Source organism: Schistocerca americana, chromosome X (assembly GCF_021461395.2).
Source record: "Schistocerca americana isolate TAMUIC-IGC-003095 chromosome X, iqSchAmer2.1, whole genome shotgun sequence".
In the NCBI taxonomy this organism is placed as follows: Eukaryota; Metazoa; Arthropoda; class Insecta; order Orthoptera; family Acrididae; genus Schistocerca; species Schistocerca americana.
Genome location: NC_060130.1, coordinates 367,725,962 through 367,742,584, shown reverse-complemented (window position 1 = coordinate 367,742,584; position 16,623 = coordinate 367,725,962). Strand labels below are relative to the sequence as shown.

The 16,623-nt window shown below is 43.3% G+C and overlaps 1 protein-coding gene across 1 annotated transcript in view; it reads right to left on the bottom strand.

The window, feature by feature from the left end:
- Positions 1–16,623, bottom strand: part of LOC124555680 — a 332,311-nt gene that overhangs the window by 119,728 nt on the left and 195,960 nt on the right. The window lies entirely within an intron of this gene.

Genomic DNA, 16,623 nt, shown 5'->3' with positions numbered 1-16,623 from the left:
AAACATGCTTCGGAATTTGGAGTCATCGCTTTCAGAATTTTTCCAATAGGCTTTGCAGCAAAAATAATACGGAAATAAAATGAATATCAGAAAGTGTTGTGAAACTTTTCATGTAACAATTACGAGGGCAGACCACCACAGAGAATTGGCAGGAAGCACAGACGGCTGCGTTCTATGACAAGGGTATTGTAAAGTGGGTACAACGTTACGACAAATGTGTAAGCTGTAGCGGCGACTATGTAGAGAAGTAGCTGGAAGGAGTAGCGAACTGTTGCAAATATTTTTTATTGTTACTGTGGTTTCCATTGCGCGAGCGATCGGACCTTAATAATCGAATAGTCCTCATAGTGACGTACCACGTGCGAAGGCCACTCGTGCAAACGACACCTTTAAAACCTACATCCACGCCCGATGTAGGATACTAACTAGCTACATTTGCTTTATGACGGAGCGATTCTGCCTGGAGATCACTGACGCGATCCTCTTTAGATCGTGCAATATGTCGATGGTACAGTCTTGGTCTCATACGTTGGCAAAAACGACATTTACGTAATTTTATTCCTGTTGCCGCAAATATGAAACGAAACACAGCAAGTCGCCTGTTTAGCACGAAAACAAGATACCGTTAAACTAAGTGACTGCCCATTAACGTTGCAACACCAGAAAGTTGCTATTCACAATATACATAAATGACCTTGTGGATGAGATCGGAAGTTCACTGAGGCTTTTTGCAGATGATGCTGTGGTGTATCGAGAGGTTGTAACAATGGAAACTTGTACTGAAATGCAGGAGGATCTGCAGCGAATAGACGCATGGTGCAGGGAATGGCAATTGAATCTCAATGTAGACAAGTGTAATGTGCTGCGAATACATAGAAAGATAGTTCCCTTATCATTTAGCTACAAAATAGCAGGTCAGCAACTGGAAGCAGTCAATTCCATAAATTATCTGGGAGTACGCATTAGGAGTGATTTAAAATGGAATGAACATATAAAGTTGATCGTCGGTAAAGCAGATGCCAGACTGAGATTCATTGGAAGAATCCTAAGGAAATGCATTCCGAAAACAAAGGAAGTAGGTTACAGTACGCTTGTTCGCCCACTGCTTGAATACTGCTTAACAGTGTGGGATCCGTACCAGATAGGGTTGATAGAAGAGATAGAGAAGATCCAACGGAGAGCAGCGCGCTTCGTTACAGGATCATTTAGTAATCGCGAAAGCGTTACAGAGATGACAGATAAACTCCAGTGGAAGACTCTGCAGGAGAGACGCTCAGTAGCCCGGTACGGGCTTTTGTTAAAGTTTCGAGAACATACCTTCACCGAAGACTCAAGCAGTATATTGCTCCCTCCTACGTATATCTCGCGAAGAGACCATGAGGATAAAATCAGAGAGATTAGAGCCCACACAGAAGCATACCGACAATCCTTCTTTCCACGAACAATACGAGACTGGAATAGAAGAGAGAACCGATAGAGGTACTCAGGGTACCCTCCGCCACACACCGTCAGGTGGCTTGCGGAGTATGGATGTAGATGTAGAAAGAATGAAAAGTAACTTAACTTACTCTGCATGTACAGCACGGTAGGAAGAATACGAGGAGACGTATTGTAGCTCGTCCACGTGCACCAACGACCAACCAACTGGTTTCAACGTTTTCGGTGGAGAAAGAGAGCGCCCTATTACAAGACCTCGTTATCAGTCTTGTGGCAAGCATGGCCCGCCATTATAATGTGTAGGACACCACAATGAATCGCAGTGACGTCAGTGTATTATTGTCTTTGAATAAAAGTGACATCTATGTTCGTCTCATTGCCTGTTTCTATCAGTTACCTTCTGTGCGGTACCGAAACAGTTCTTTCCACGTACGGTCCAAATTTCATCGAGCCATGCTATAGGGGCCATCAAGAATTTTCCGTCTGAGGGCGTTGCTGCAGCGTATATGCAAGGTAGCCCGACTCTGATGAGAATATTTATGCATGTAGGCAACGGATTAGTGTGGTTTCCTTGTCATTCCATGCGGTAAATTCGGAAACGTGAACTATGGCGATGTCGTTAACAAATGCGTCCAAAGAGAACCAACATGCTGTTATTCTTTTCTTGGGTGCTGAAGGACAAACACCAGTAAACATCCATCAGAGAATGATGGATGCGTATGGGGTGTCACGTCTGTCGAAAACCAAGTTCCGTGCTGGTCACGGTTCCACACAAGACCAGCACGGAACTTGGCGCACCATTCCACATGTTCGGTCAATCTGGGAGGCCAGTTTCATCCATTATGGACAAATATGAGACACTCGAAAACCGCCCAACGGCCTTAATCTCTCGCCATGCAATTATCACATCTTCGATCCCTTAAAAAAAAAGCCTTAAAGGGTCGACGTTTCCTGACAAACGAAGATGGCAGCAGGCAGTTATGGACTTCTTCACATAACAAGACACGGTGTTTTAAGAAACAGATTTCTTCAACATGGTGTGTCAGTGGGATTATTGCCTCAATGCTCATGACGAGTTTGCCTGATTGGCATACCGAATCTGGACTGTAAGGCCTTCAAATGGAAACTTTTTAATTCCCCCTTATACTTGGCAGTGACACATCATGCGAAAGTAACTTTCCTCCGTAAGTTCTGCGCACCAGTGAACCTTACCCGTATTAATTTTTCTTATTCGTTACTAGACCTACTCCTGTATCACCCCTATTTGATTTAATAATTATAGCCCTTTTTTCACCTGATCAGGAGTCTGGTCTTGCTGCCCTGCACTTCAGTAATTCCCGCTATAACTTCAACCCATTCATTTTTATTCTAAAATTTTCTAATCTACGTACCCCATTAAAGGATCTAACATTCCACATAGAATCCTAGATTTGTTTTTCATGATGACTACATTCATATCCGCACAGGGGCATGAATGGGAGACTGTTTCCAGTACAGAATAATTTACCCAAAAGAATACCATCATAAACCATACAGTGGACTTGCATGCCCTTGGCAAATATCACGACTGTAAGAGTCACTCTAAGTTTATGTCGTTAACAAATGCGTCCAAAGAGAACCAACATGCTGTTATTCTTTTCTTGGGTGCTGTACGGATGCAGCTCCAAACATTTCTAACTTCTAAATACTTACGTACTTAATCGTTGCCTGTCTCAACGAAACATACTGCAAATAATACTGAATGGAAAGAAAATTATAAGTTTAAACCTCGAGTTCTAGTTTTACAGTACACGTAACACATATGAGTGAGAAGTACAGTTTCGTGCTAAATATCGATTAATACAAAATCGAATTATTGAACAGATCCTTAGTTTGCTACTACTGGTATGTAGTAACGTAATCTGTATTTTCTATAATTGTAGTGTAATAATTGTTACAGGGCTCACTAGACTGTCAGGAGACCTTCAACGAGTTTTCTCAGCTTACAATCTCGGAATCAGTACCAGATAATAGTTTCAAATCTGTAAATTCGCACCGGCCGCAGTGGCCGAGCGGTTGTAGGCGCTTCAGTCCGGAACCGCGCGACCGCTATGGTCGCAGGCTCGAATCCTGCCTTGGGCATGGATGTGTGTGATGTCCTTAGGTTAGTTAGGTTTATGTAGTTCTAAGTTATAGGGGACTGATAATCTCAGATGTTAAGTCCCATAGTGGTCAGAGCCATTTGAACCATTTAACACAAGGATACGCAAAGAGGAGACGGAAATGAGAAGAAGCCTGGGTGTGAATGGAAACTCTTGATTGAAACTTCTGCTTTTCCTGGCACAGGTGTTGTTCAGCTTCTTCCAGCGCACAAGTAAGAACTCGATTCGAATGACAGCTATGCCACCCAAGTCTCCTTCAGCAGCCACTTCCACGACATGTTACTGCTAGTATTACTGGCTGTCTTTACGCATACGTCTATGTCATCTAGCGCTTCCTGTTAGGCAGAGCAATGTGTGAGATGCATTTTGTAAACCACACGACATAAGTCCTCAGCAAACGAAATACATGGAAACGAATATATTATTGGGACAAACAATATTTCATAGTCTACACACGAATATTATGAATGTAAATCTGGAATAACTGTCGTACTTCCAGTTTTATGCCACAAGCATAAACTCCAACAGTCATAACAAGCCATAATATTCCGTTTACACAGTGGGCCTATAGGAAAGGCGTAAAGATTTACATTTACACTCTACTACTATCGGTGGAGAGTATGGCAGGGGTACTTCTCATTGTACCACTTATAAGAGTTTCTTCACATTCCGTTCGCGTATGAAAAAAGTGAAATAATGAAAGAAGGAAGAGTAGGGTTTCACGTCCCATTGACATCGAGATTATTAGAGGCGGTGCACAAGCTCAGACTGTTTTCAAGGATGGTGAGGGAAATCGGCCGTACCTTCTCAAAGGAACCACCCCGGTATTTGCTTGCAGCGATTTAGGGAAATCACAAAAAACCTAAATCTGGATGACCCAGCGCGAATCTGAATCGTCATCCTCCCAAGAGGATTGAAGGCACTGTAATATCGTATTTATCTGCCGATACCAGGCAAGCAACTTTCAACTACAACGTCTGACTGTACGAGAATATACGTAACGGATGTACGAGTTCAGGCAGCACCTCTATAGGAGGTGCTGGTTCAGGTCGTAGATGCATGGTTGTCGACATGTGGAAGTTTTGGTCTGGCCGTGAGTCGTGCACGGATAGCCAAATGGTAGGGCGACCGCTCGTGATAGCCGGGAAATCTGGCACAAATTTTCATTCTCGTCATTCCATTCTACAACCGATGGTTGTCTTTATTCGCAATTACGAATTCATTTAATGGATAGAGAACAGGACAACCTCACGTAATTTGGACAGCAGGCATTACATTTCTTGTGTGTTCTGACTGGTAGCTTCAGGGTCTCCATGACGTTATCTTTCCACATCTGCATCAAGATTCCGCAAGCTATCTGCCGCTGTGTGGCGGTGGGTACTTCTGGGTACCTCTAACTGATTCCCCCCCTTCCCTGTTCCACTCTCGAATGGCGCCACTTGGGAAGAATGACTGTCTGTATTAGCTCTAATTCTCGAATTTTCTCACCTTAGTCATTTAGTGAGATTTATGTGAAAGGAAGTAATACGATGTCCGACTCTTTCCGAAAAGTACTCTCTCGAAATTTCAGTAGTGAACCTCTCCGTGATGCACAAAGCATCTCTTGCAGCATCTGCCACTGGAGTTGAGAGTCTCTATGACGCTCTCACGCCGCCTGAACTACCTCGTGACGAAACGCTCCGCTGTTCGTTGGATCTTCTCCGTCTCGTCTATCAGTCCTACCTGGTACGGGCCAGAGATTCATGAACATTACTCAAGAATCGGTCCAACAAGAGTCTTGTAAGCCATTTCTTTCGTGGATGAGCTACATTTCCCTACGATCGTTCCTATCAATCTGTGTGGCATCTGTTTTCTCTTCTTCGTACGCATTTTATATAGTCATTCCAATTAAGGTCGCTCTGAATAATTACTGTTAGATAATTTACGGTAGATACTGATTCCAGAAATTTGTCATCAGTAGTGTAGCTGTACAGTAGAGGATTTCGTTTCCTATGTATGCATAATATGTTTTATTTAGTTGCGTTCAGCGTCAACTGCCAGAGACTGCACCATTCATCAATCTTCTGCAGGTCTTTCTGCTAATCGATGCCGGCCGAAGTGGCCGTGCGGTTAAAGGCGCTGCAGTCTGGAACCGCAAGACCGCTACGGTCGCAGGTTCGAATCCTGCCTCGGGCATGGATGTTTGTGATGTCCTTAGGTTAGTTAGGTTTAACTAGTTCTAAGTTCTAGGAGACTAATGACCTCAGCAGTTGAGTCCCATAGTGCTCAGAGCCATTTTTTTTTTGCTAATCGATACTGTCTTATGGCGCTGCTACTGTCTTACCGGCGCTACGGTCGCAGGTTTGAATCCTGCCTCGGGAATGGATGTGTGTGACGTCCTTAGGTTAGTTAGGTTTAAGTAGTTCTAAGTTCTAGGGGACTGATGACAACAGCAGTTAAGTCCCATAGTGCTCAGAGCCGTTTGAACCATTTGTCTTACAGGCAACCACATCATCTGTGAACAGTCTTCAAGATCTTCGTACACTTTCTACTAGATCATTTGAATGCATTGTAAACAGTAACGGTCCTATCGCATTTCCTTGGGGTACTCCAGAAATTACCTTTATATCTGTCGATTTTGTTCCATTAAGAACGACGTATAGAGTTCTGTCTGCTAGAAAGTCTTGAAATCAGTTGAAAATCAGGTCCGATAATCGGGAAGCTCGTATTTTTTTCGCTAAACGGCAGTTCATCTTTCAACAAGGTAACGAACGACCGCATGTTGTCCTCCTGTCTTTATCTACCTCGATACACAGCGTGTTTGACTGTTGCCTGTCCAGCGCGTTTTCCAAACTTCTCAGCACACACAGTTTTCATCTGCCAGGAAGTTTCATATCAGCACACACTCCGCTGTAGAGTGAAAATTTCATTCTAGAAACATCCCCTAGGTTGTGGCTAAGCCATGTCTCCGCAATATCCTTTCTTCCAGGAGTGCTAGTTCTGCAAGGTTCGCAAGCGAGCTTCTGTGAAGTTTGGAAGGTAGGAGACGAGGTACTGGCGGAATTAGAGCTGTGAGGACGGGGTGTGAGTCGTGCTTGGATAGCTCAGTTGGTAGAGCACTTGCCCGCGAAGGGCAAAGGTCCCGAGTTCGAGTCTCGGTCCGGCACACAGTTTTAATCTGCCAGGAAGTTTCACTTCGACTGGTGTCTCTAGCCTACAGTTGAAGCAGTGTGGAATGACTTCGTATCTGTCATCCAAACTCAGTTCGACGCGATGTCCAGCCGGGCGAGAGTTATTGTCACCGCCAGAAGTGACAGCTGTGTATACTAAATTTCGCAACCTACCAACGCTTGAAATCATCTACAATCTTAATAATGTATTTTTCCAACTATACTGTACACTGAGGTGTTCAAAGTCATGAGAAAGCGTTATGCACATATACAGATGGAGGTAGTATCGCATACACAAAGGTACAAAAGGGCAGTGCAATGGAAAAGCAGTCATTGGCACTCATGTGAATCATGTTAAAAGATTTCCAGCGTGATTATGGGCGCAAGACAAGAATTAACAGAGTTTTAACGCAGAATGGTAGGCGCACGGGACATTCCATTTCGAAAATCGTTAAATAATTCAACATTCCGAGATCTACAGGGTCAAGAGTGTGCCAAGAATACCCAATTTTAGGCGTTACCTCTCACTACAGACGACGCAGTGGCCGATGGCCTTCACTTAATGACCGAGAGCAGAGGCGTTTGCGTTGAGTTGTCAGTGCTAACAGACAAGCAACACTGCGTGTAATAACCGGAGAAATCAGTGTGGGACTTTCGACGAACGTATCCGTTAAGACAGTGCGGCACAATCTGGCGTTAATGGGCTATGGCAGCAGACGACCGACGCGAGTGCCTTTGCTAACAGCACGATATCGCCTGCAGCGCCTCTCCTGGGCTCGTGACCATATCGGTTGGACCCTAGACGAGTGGAAAACCGTGGCCTGGTCAGATGAGTCCCGATTTCATTTGGTGAGAGCTGATGGTAGCGTTCGAGTGTGCCGCAGACCCGATGATGCCATGAACCGAAGTTGTCAACGATACACTGTGCAAGCGGGTGGTGGCTCCATAGAAGCGTGGGCTGTGTTTATATGGAATGGAATGGGTCCTCTGGTCCAACTGACCCGATAATTGACTGGAAATAGTTACGTTGGGCTATTTGGAGATCATTTTCAGCTATTCATGACTTCATGTTCGCAAACAATTATGTCAAGTAATTAGGCCACCTTTGTTCGCGATTGGTTTGAAGAACATTTTGGGCAATTCGAGCGAAGGATTTGGCCACCCAGATCGCCTGACATTAATCCCATTGAACAGCTATAGGGCATAATAGAGAGGTCAACACTTTCGAAATTATGGACGGCTATAGAGACTGCATGGCGTAATACATCTTCAGAGGACTTCCATCGACTTGTGAAACCCATACCATGTCGAGTTGCTGCACTACGCCGGAGAAAGGGAGGTTCGACACGAAATTAGGAGCTATCCTATGACTTTTGTCACATTGTGTACGCACAACAAATAAAATTTGTTTATTTGCGATTCTTCCTGCTGTCGCAGTTTTAATGGCCAGCTGTGTATGAAGGTCATAGCCTGGTCAACAAGGTCTAGCCGGCCGCTGTGACCGAGCAGTTCTAGCCGCTTCAGTCCAGAACCGTGCTGCTGCTACGGTCGCAGGTTCGAATTCTGCCTAGGGCATGGATGTGTTTGATGTCCTTAGGTTAGTTAGGTTTAAGTAGTTCCAAGTCTAGGTGACTGATGACCTCTGATGTTAGGTCCCATAGTGCTTAGAGCCATTAAAGAGATCTCTGGATCTAAATACTATTGACTATAGCGCATGTTTGGGAAATCGTCAAATAGTTTCTCAGGCCTCCACGCAGCGCCTTTTCATAAATGGGTTCCATCATCAATGGGGCATGTACAGAGACCATCATGTCGCTGCCAAGCATGCGTGGAAGCTGAGGGTAACAGTATCCTTTATTAACTGTTCTGTTGTTATGGAAGTCGTTTTGGTGTTTTGCGACTCTTTATATGCGTATTGCTTGTAGCAAAACGTTCACAACTACAAACATATTTTTGACATAATCGTCCAGTCCTTGAAGGCCCAATGGATGCCGGCCAGCCGCCGTGTCATCCGCTGCCTGGCGGCATCATGCGGAGGCAATATGGAGGGGCTTGTGGTCAGCACACCGCTCTCCCGATCGATCTGACGACTTTCCAGATCGTGGAACCACTGCTTCTCATTCAAGTAGCTTTTCATTTGATATCGCGAGGCTGAATGCACCCAGTCCTCCCACCAATGAAAGATCCTTGTCAGTACTGGGAATTGGGCTCGTGTCCACCGTGTAACAGCCAACTACGCTGACTACTTTTTCCTTTGTCTATTATTCTTCGTACTTTTTCATAATCATTTCTGTGCGGATGTCGCATTACACCTCTGAAATTACATAGATGAATGCTTCACTCAGTTTCTTCATTACAGAGGGTGGTCAGTTCCTTGAACGAACCCGCCGACATACCGTGCCTGCTTGGGAAACCAACAAAGAGTTCTTCAGACCTCCGCCCAGCTCCTTACCACTCATCTACGGAGGCGGACATTTTTGATATTGCTGCAAGATAAATATCTTACGATTAAGGTGCACTATGTTTTGAAACATTATCAACATCTTACCTTGCAAAAATGTATTGTTTCTACAAAGCTGTTTCAATATTATTCAACACTTTATGTGGGCACGTGCAGATTGTACGCACGATGGGCGGAGATATTGTAATATTAACCATACTCCCAAACTTCTGTCGGCTCTTAAATATATGGATCGTTCTGCATGAATTACCATTCCCTACAATAAAGGAAAACAAATGAGTTTGAATGCGTCGCGAAATAATGAAAATTCGGACCAGTCTCGGGTTTCTAACCCAGATTTGTAGCTCCTAGAGAGAAGTTTCCTAAACCGTTTAGGTTTTTATGAGTGTCCCTGATGTTATCGTCCCATTTCTAACGACATGTGTGCACGGATGAGCATAACTGGTTGAAGCGACTGTTCGCAACAGGAGACGACCCGTGTTCAAAGTCAGCTCTGAAACATATTTCCTTTTCTCTCAATATATTTGTTAAATTTTCAGGCGTAGCATTTTGTGATCGGATTTTATTGTTATCATTTGATGTCACTAAATTTTACTGGTTCCACTCCCACGAATTCCATTAATTTCACTTTAACGAATTTAATTCAGCTAAAGTCAGTACGACTTTGAACATTCGCTTGATCCTCATGAGCGAGATCAGATTGTTCCTAGCCAAAATTTCCAGTTCTAATCTCATGTGCGACATTCTTATTCTTTGTTATTTACAGAAGTTAAGAGTGGTTTTCATTCTTCATTCTCTTTTTGGCCACAGAACGTTTCGACTCTTACATTTCTCTTCAAAACGTCCCGTTGTTTCAGTTAGAAACTTGTTCTTATTATCTTGATTTTTGGATTAGTTCAAGATGTGATCTTTTCGTTATCTTTTTTATTGATTAATTTAATTATTTCCTCACTAATTAAGTTACTTATTTCAGATTAAACCTTCTCGAAAGTTGGATAATCTTGTTTTACTCACAGTTTAATTACCAAAAACATTTTTACGAAAATTTATTTTTGTTAAAGGTTTTGACAGATTCATGGTTGTTCCGTCACTCTTTGAGAAGGAAAACAAAAACTTTTGATGGTTCTGATGCTGAAGTAAAGTACATTATACAGTGACTGTGTTTTGATGCTTAAAATGCTGAAATATTCTCACTCATACTATTTCATTGCCCTGTCACTAAAATTTCCCCTACTTTCACACTTTCCAGTTTCTTCAGCAGACAGTGCCATCGTCCCTCCGCTTCTGTTTTCCAATACGATGGGTGGAACATTGGGCGCCCACTAGTGCCTTCCTGAGCTTTTATTAGCTTGTCGGCCTGCTGTGACCGGCCGTCGTTTGCGTGTTGACTGCTCTCCCTCAAACGCTCACTTCCGCGTGGTTGCTATGATTCCCATCTTCCTTTTACTGTTCCCAGCTGTTGTATTTGCAGGCCCGCGCTTCTTTTCCAGATTGCAGATTTACTCTCTGTGATAAGCCCTTTGTAAGCGTCGTCTCTCGGGAAGCAGGCTATGCGGCCGCGCCATTCCGTACGAGGGGACTGTCAAGGATGCCCTTGCGTTACATCTCCTCACTTCAGAACGCCGGATTCTCTCCCGTAATATTACGCCACCATGACATGACAATGTCCCTCTAAATATTACACAAAATAAATACAACAGCCGAACAGGTCCACAACTCCAAAACGGTATTCAGATACTGAATACATACGGCTAAGAAGTATGTGCGTCTATGTATAATTTAAGAAAGCGCAAGACTCGATAGACCACGAGCCCTTTTTAAAAATCATCTTGCTAGAAAAGCGTATTTTCACCATCCGCTGTACAACTGTATATTTGTTCTGAATCGATTTTAAAAAAATGGCTCTGATCACTATGAAACTTAACTGCTGAGGTCATCAGTCCCCTAGAACTTAGAACTACTTAAACCTAACTAATCTAAGGACATCACACGCATCCATGCCCGAGGCAGGATTCGAACCTGCGACCGTAGCGGTGGCGCGGTTCCAGATTGTAGCGACTAGAACCGCTCGACCACTCCGGCCGGCTGTATCGATTTCAGTTATAACAACCATCTTCACAGGAGGAAACAGTAAGGTACAAAAGAGAAAAACATAAATGTACACAAGCAACATAGAAATGGGGAATTAGAAAAGGTTTTAAAACCGTAGTGCTTACACAGTATACATCAATGGATGAAAAATATATTTTCGTCAAACAGGACACAATCAAATGTGGTACACACATAACGGTCATATGAGTCTATCTGAACATAAACGTGCTGTACATTAGCACACTTATAGTACTTAAAAAATGACACGTTATAATTTTCAAACGAACAAATACACTCTAAGGCAGCCCAAAAAAAGACGCACCACGAAAGAATTATCCGAATGAAACGGAAATCGGCCGCGGTGATGTTCATGTACAGACAAACAAATGACCATTGTTTCAGAAAAACTGAATGCTTTATTCAGAAGTAAGAGCTTTACAGATTGAGCAAATGAGCAAGCCAGTAACGCGCTGGTGCACCTCCGACCTTTATGCAAGCAGTTATTTGGCTTTTCATTGATCGGTAGACTTGTTTGGTGTCCTTCTGAGTGATATCGTGCCAAATTATGTCAAACTGGGGCCTTAGATCGTCAAAATTCGGAGCTAATTGCAGGGTCCTGCCCATAATTCACATAACGTTCTCAATTAGGGAGAGATCCGGCGACCTTGCTAGCCAAGTAGGATTTGGCAAGCAAGAAGTTAAGCAGTAGATACTCCCGCCGTGTGTGGGCGGGTGTTTTCTTGCTGAAGTGTAAGCCCAGGATGGCTTGCCATGAAGGGCAAGAAAACGGGGTGTAGAATATCGTCGACGTACAGCTGCACTGATAGGATGCCGCGGATGACATCCAAAGGGGTCCAGCTATGAAAAGAAAATTCCTAGTCGTCGAGCCGGGTAGCGACAGTCAGTCTGGAATTCCGCCGCTGTCCGAGGCGTCTCCAGACACGTCTTCGACCTGGAATCTCATTGACTGGAGTAGAATTGTCCACAGGGATGAGTCCCGCTTCGAACTGAGCCCCGATGATCAGTGAAGACGTGTCTGGAGGCGCCCTGGACAACGGTGGGCTTATTCTCTGCTAACGAATAAATACACTACTGGCCATTAAAATTGCTACACCAAGAAGAAATGCAGGTGATAAACGGGTATTCATTGGACAAATATATTATACTAGAACTGACATGTGATTACATTTTCACGCAATTTTGGTGCATAGATCCTGAGAAATCAGTACCCAGAACAACCACCTCTGGCCAAAATAACGGCCTTGATACGCTTGGGCGTTGAGTCAAACAGAGCTTGGATGGCGTGTACAGGTACAGCTGCCCATGCAGCTTCAACACGATACCACAGTTCATCAAGAGTAGTGACTGGCGTATTGTGACGAGCCAGTTGCTCGGCCACCATTGACCAGACGTTTTCAATTGGTGAGAGATCTGGAGAATGTGCTGGCCAGGGCAGCAGTCGAACATTTTCAATATCCACAAAGGCCCGTACAGGACCTGCAACATGCGGTCGTGCATTATCCTGCTGAAATGTAGGGTTTCGCAGGGATCGAATGAAGGGTAGAGCCACGGGTCGTAACACATCTGATATGTAACGTCCACTGTTCAAAGTGCCGTCAATGTGAACAAGAGGTGACAGAGACGTGTAACCGATGGCACCCCATACCATCACGCCGGGTGATACGCAGGGAAGGTGATGACGAATGCACGCTTCCAATGTGCGTTCACCGCGATGTCGCCAAACACGGATGTGACCATCATGATGCTGTAAACAGAAACTGGATTCATCCGAAAAGATGACGTTTTGCTATTCGTGCACCCAGGTCCGTCGTCGAGTACACCATCGCAGGCGCTTCTGTCTGTGATGCAGTGTCAAGGGTAACTGCAGCCATGGTCTCCGAGCTGAAAGTCCATGCTGCTGTAAACGTCGTCGAACTGTTCGTGCAAATGGTTGTTGTATTGCAAACGTCCCATCTGTTGACTCAGGGATCGAGACGTGGCTGCACGATCCGTTACAGCCATGCGGATAAGATGGCTGTCATCTCGACTGCTAGTGATACGAGGCCGTTGGGATCCAGCACGGCATTCCGTATTACCCCCCTGAACCCACCGATTCCATATTCTGCTAACAGTCATTGGATCTCGACCAACGCGAGCAGCAATGTCGCGATACGATAGCCCGAAATCGCGATAGGCTACAATCCGACCTTTATCAAAGTCGGAAACATGATGGTACGCATTTCTTCTCCTTACACGAGGAATCAAAACAACGTTTCACCAGGCAACGCCGGTCAACTGCTGTTTGTGTATGAGAAATCGTTAGGAAACTTTCCTCATGTCAGCACGTTGTAGGTGTCGCCACGTGCGCCAACCTTGTGTGAATGCTCTGAAAAGCAAATCATTTGCATATCACAGCATTTTCTTCCTGTCGGTAAAATTTCGCGTCTGTAGCACGTCATCTTCGTGGTGTAGCAATTTTAATGGCCAGTAGTTTAGATTGCCTACACTGTCTTCATTGTCTCATGTGTAAACAAATACCCTTAATAGCTAGACTGATATATTTAGTGGTATGACCACTTGTCTACATGTGAAAAGCGAGATAATTCTGTAGGTTTTCTTCCGTCGGCTTTTGATTTCCTCAGGAGCAAAGAATTACACAATATTAATTGGTACTAGCTTTAACTTAATTTTAGGGCTAAACAGTATTAATTTATTATTACATTTAGATGTTCTCTAGTTTGTTTTGAATGTTTATCATACTTTTATTGCTTCTGTCGCTCTGTATACGCTAATAACCTCATCTGCAGTTTATCACATTGTATAACGTTTCGAAAATCATACTCCATTACGATCCTCTTAGATTAACTCCTTTCACATTGTTTCGTTCAGATAAATACATCGCATTTAATTCCTGTAATACTAAGGTCCACATAGCATATATCACGTTATAAATCTGTGTTGTTATTCAGAGAATGGACACCATATCATTACTATATTTTTGTTACTGTAATATTTAACTAGACCAAAGAACATTTGTAATCTTTTACAGATTCACAATTTGTATTTGTTTCAAATGATCTATTTGACGGATACATAAAATTTGTACCTTTGAAAATCATAACGTGTCAGTTATCAAGCGTGAAGTTCTCACCAAGTATACAATGCTAATGTGTAGTACGTTTATATTGATTATGTTCAGACAGACTCTTACAACATTTATGTATGTTCTGCATTTGGTTGTGCCCTATTTGGCGAAAATGTATCTTTGATCCATTGATGTATACTGAGTAAGTACTACGGTTTTAGAAACTGTTTTTAATTTCCTCGATTCTCTATTTTGCCTGTATCTAATTATATTCGTCTGTCTTTTGTGTCTCACAATTTTCCCCTGTGAAGATGATTGCTATAACTGAAACCGGTAAAAAGAAATACAGTTGTACAAGTGATGGCGTAAAAGAAATAGAGTTGTACGAGTGATGGGGTAAATATCGTTTTTTTTAAATACTTAACAGCTGTAGACGGTCACATAAGAACAGTTTTAACCTGATGCGAGGTTGACTGGGAACTATTGACCCTTTTTACAGCCACTCCAACAGACATGAAGACTCTAGAATTTGTCTGGCATTCCCTTAAGGTCAAACAAGAGCGTGACAGGATAACACCCCATATCCATTGTTTTTAAAACGTGTTCTCGAAAAGGTCATCCAACATAATCAACAGAGTTAATAAAAAATGGCTACATCTTACTCAGAACAGAAACCAAGTTTAAAGGAACTATGATTCAAAAAATGGCTCTAAGCACTATGGGACTTAACATCTGAGGTCATCAGTCTCCTGTCCGCAGCTCGTGGTCGTGTGGTAGCGTTCTCGCTTCCCACGCCCGGGTTCCCGGGTTCGATTCGCCGCGGGGTCAGGGATTTTCTCTGCCTCGTGATGACTGGGTGTTGTGTGATGTCCTTAGGTTTGTTAGGTTTAAGTAGTTCTAAGTTCAAGGGGACTGATGACCATAGATGTTAAGTCCCATTGTGCTCAGAGCCATTTGAACCATCATCAGTCCCCTAGACTTAGAAACTACTTAAACCTAACTAACCTAAGGACATCACACACATCCATGCCCGAGGCAGGATTCGAACCTGCGACCGTAGCGGTCACGAGGTTCCAGACTGAAGCGCCTACAACCGCACGGCCACTCCGGCCGGCTGGAAAAGTAGTCATTTGCACTCATGTGATTCATGTTAAAAGATTTCCAGCGTGATTATGGGTGCAAGACAGGAATTAGCAGAATTACCAGAGCAGCGCGGTTCCGGACTGAAGCGCCTAGAACCGCTCGGTCACAGCGGCCAGCGAACTACGATTCATGTCCAGCCTTTTCCGACTACGTCACCATCCGATCGACTGACATAGATAGCGACAGAATCCCACTCATCCTAGCAAATTAAATGGTCAAACCAAGTGACTTGCTGATATTCTTTGAGAAAGCAGAAGAAAAGACCAACATTAAACGTGACCTATCAAAACTGCAGAAAAAAATACGAAGACATCAACGAAGTAGACAAGTTTCAAACCCAGGAGATATCATAGTAAGAAACAGTTTTGAGAAGTCAGTACTCCCATAACGAACAAGCAGACTTAAGGCAACTTAAAAAAAATCACAAAACATCTGCTATTAAAAAAATTCCTTTCCCAGGAAACAAATTAGATTATTACACAACAGTTTTGACAATGTAATCGAAAATTCACCATTCAGAAAATGCTTATAAGTTTTATCCATATTTTGCTCGTACTGCTTATTGTGGAAATAAGCAGGAAAATATTGTCCATGAAACTGTCGCTGAATGTCTTCTTCAATCATATTTCAAAGCCGTAGTGTTTGACACAAGAGCTTCAAATTCGGACGCTTTTAGCTGCATGGTTTAAAACTTTCGGAAAAGGTCTCCTGAATTCCAGGCAACAGATGTATGAAATTGTTAGGCAACATATGTATGAAATTGTTCTCAAAAGCGTTTTGTGGGAAACCTGAGCCGCAGAACCAGTCTTCAGATAATTTCAGTCTGATGGGACTGGAACAGATTTTAATAAATTCCAATCTGGAATACAACCAAGACTTGTATTTCGTCGTTGTGTCCCGAATACTCCATATTGTTCGAAATACTTTGTGAAGTTCAATCTCACGGAGCAGGTTTGCGTGCTCCATGTTCTATCTATCATGCAAGAGAGCTATTTATTACTTAAAAATAGTTCTTAGCGTGAGTAATCTGAATTATCACAATAAGAAGAAAAAACAATTTTTAATATTTGTATATTCTGTGTCCTTTCTGAAGCCGAAGTATCCTATTTGGACTTC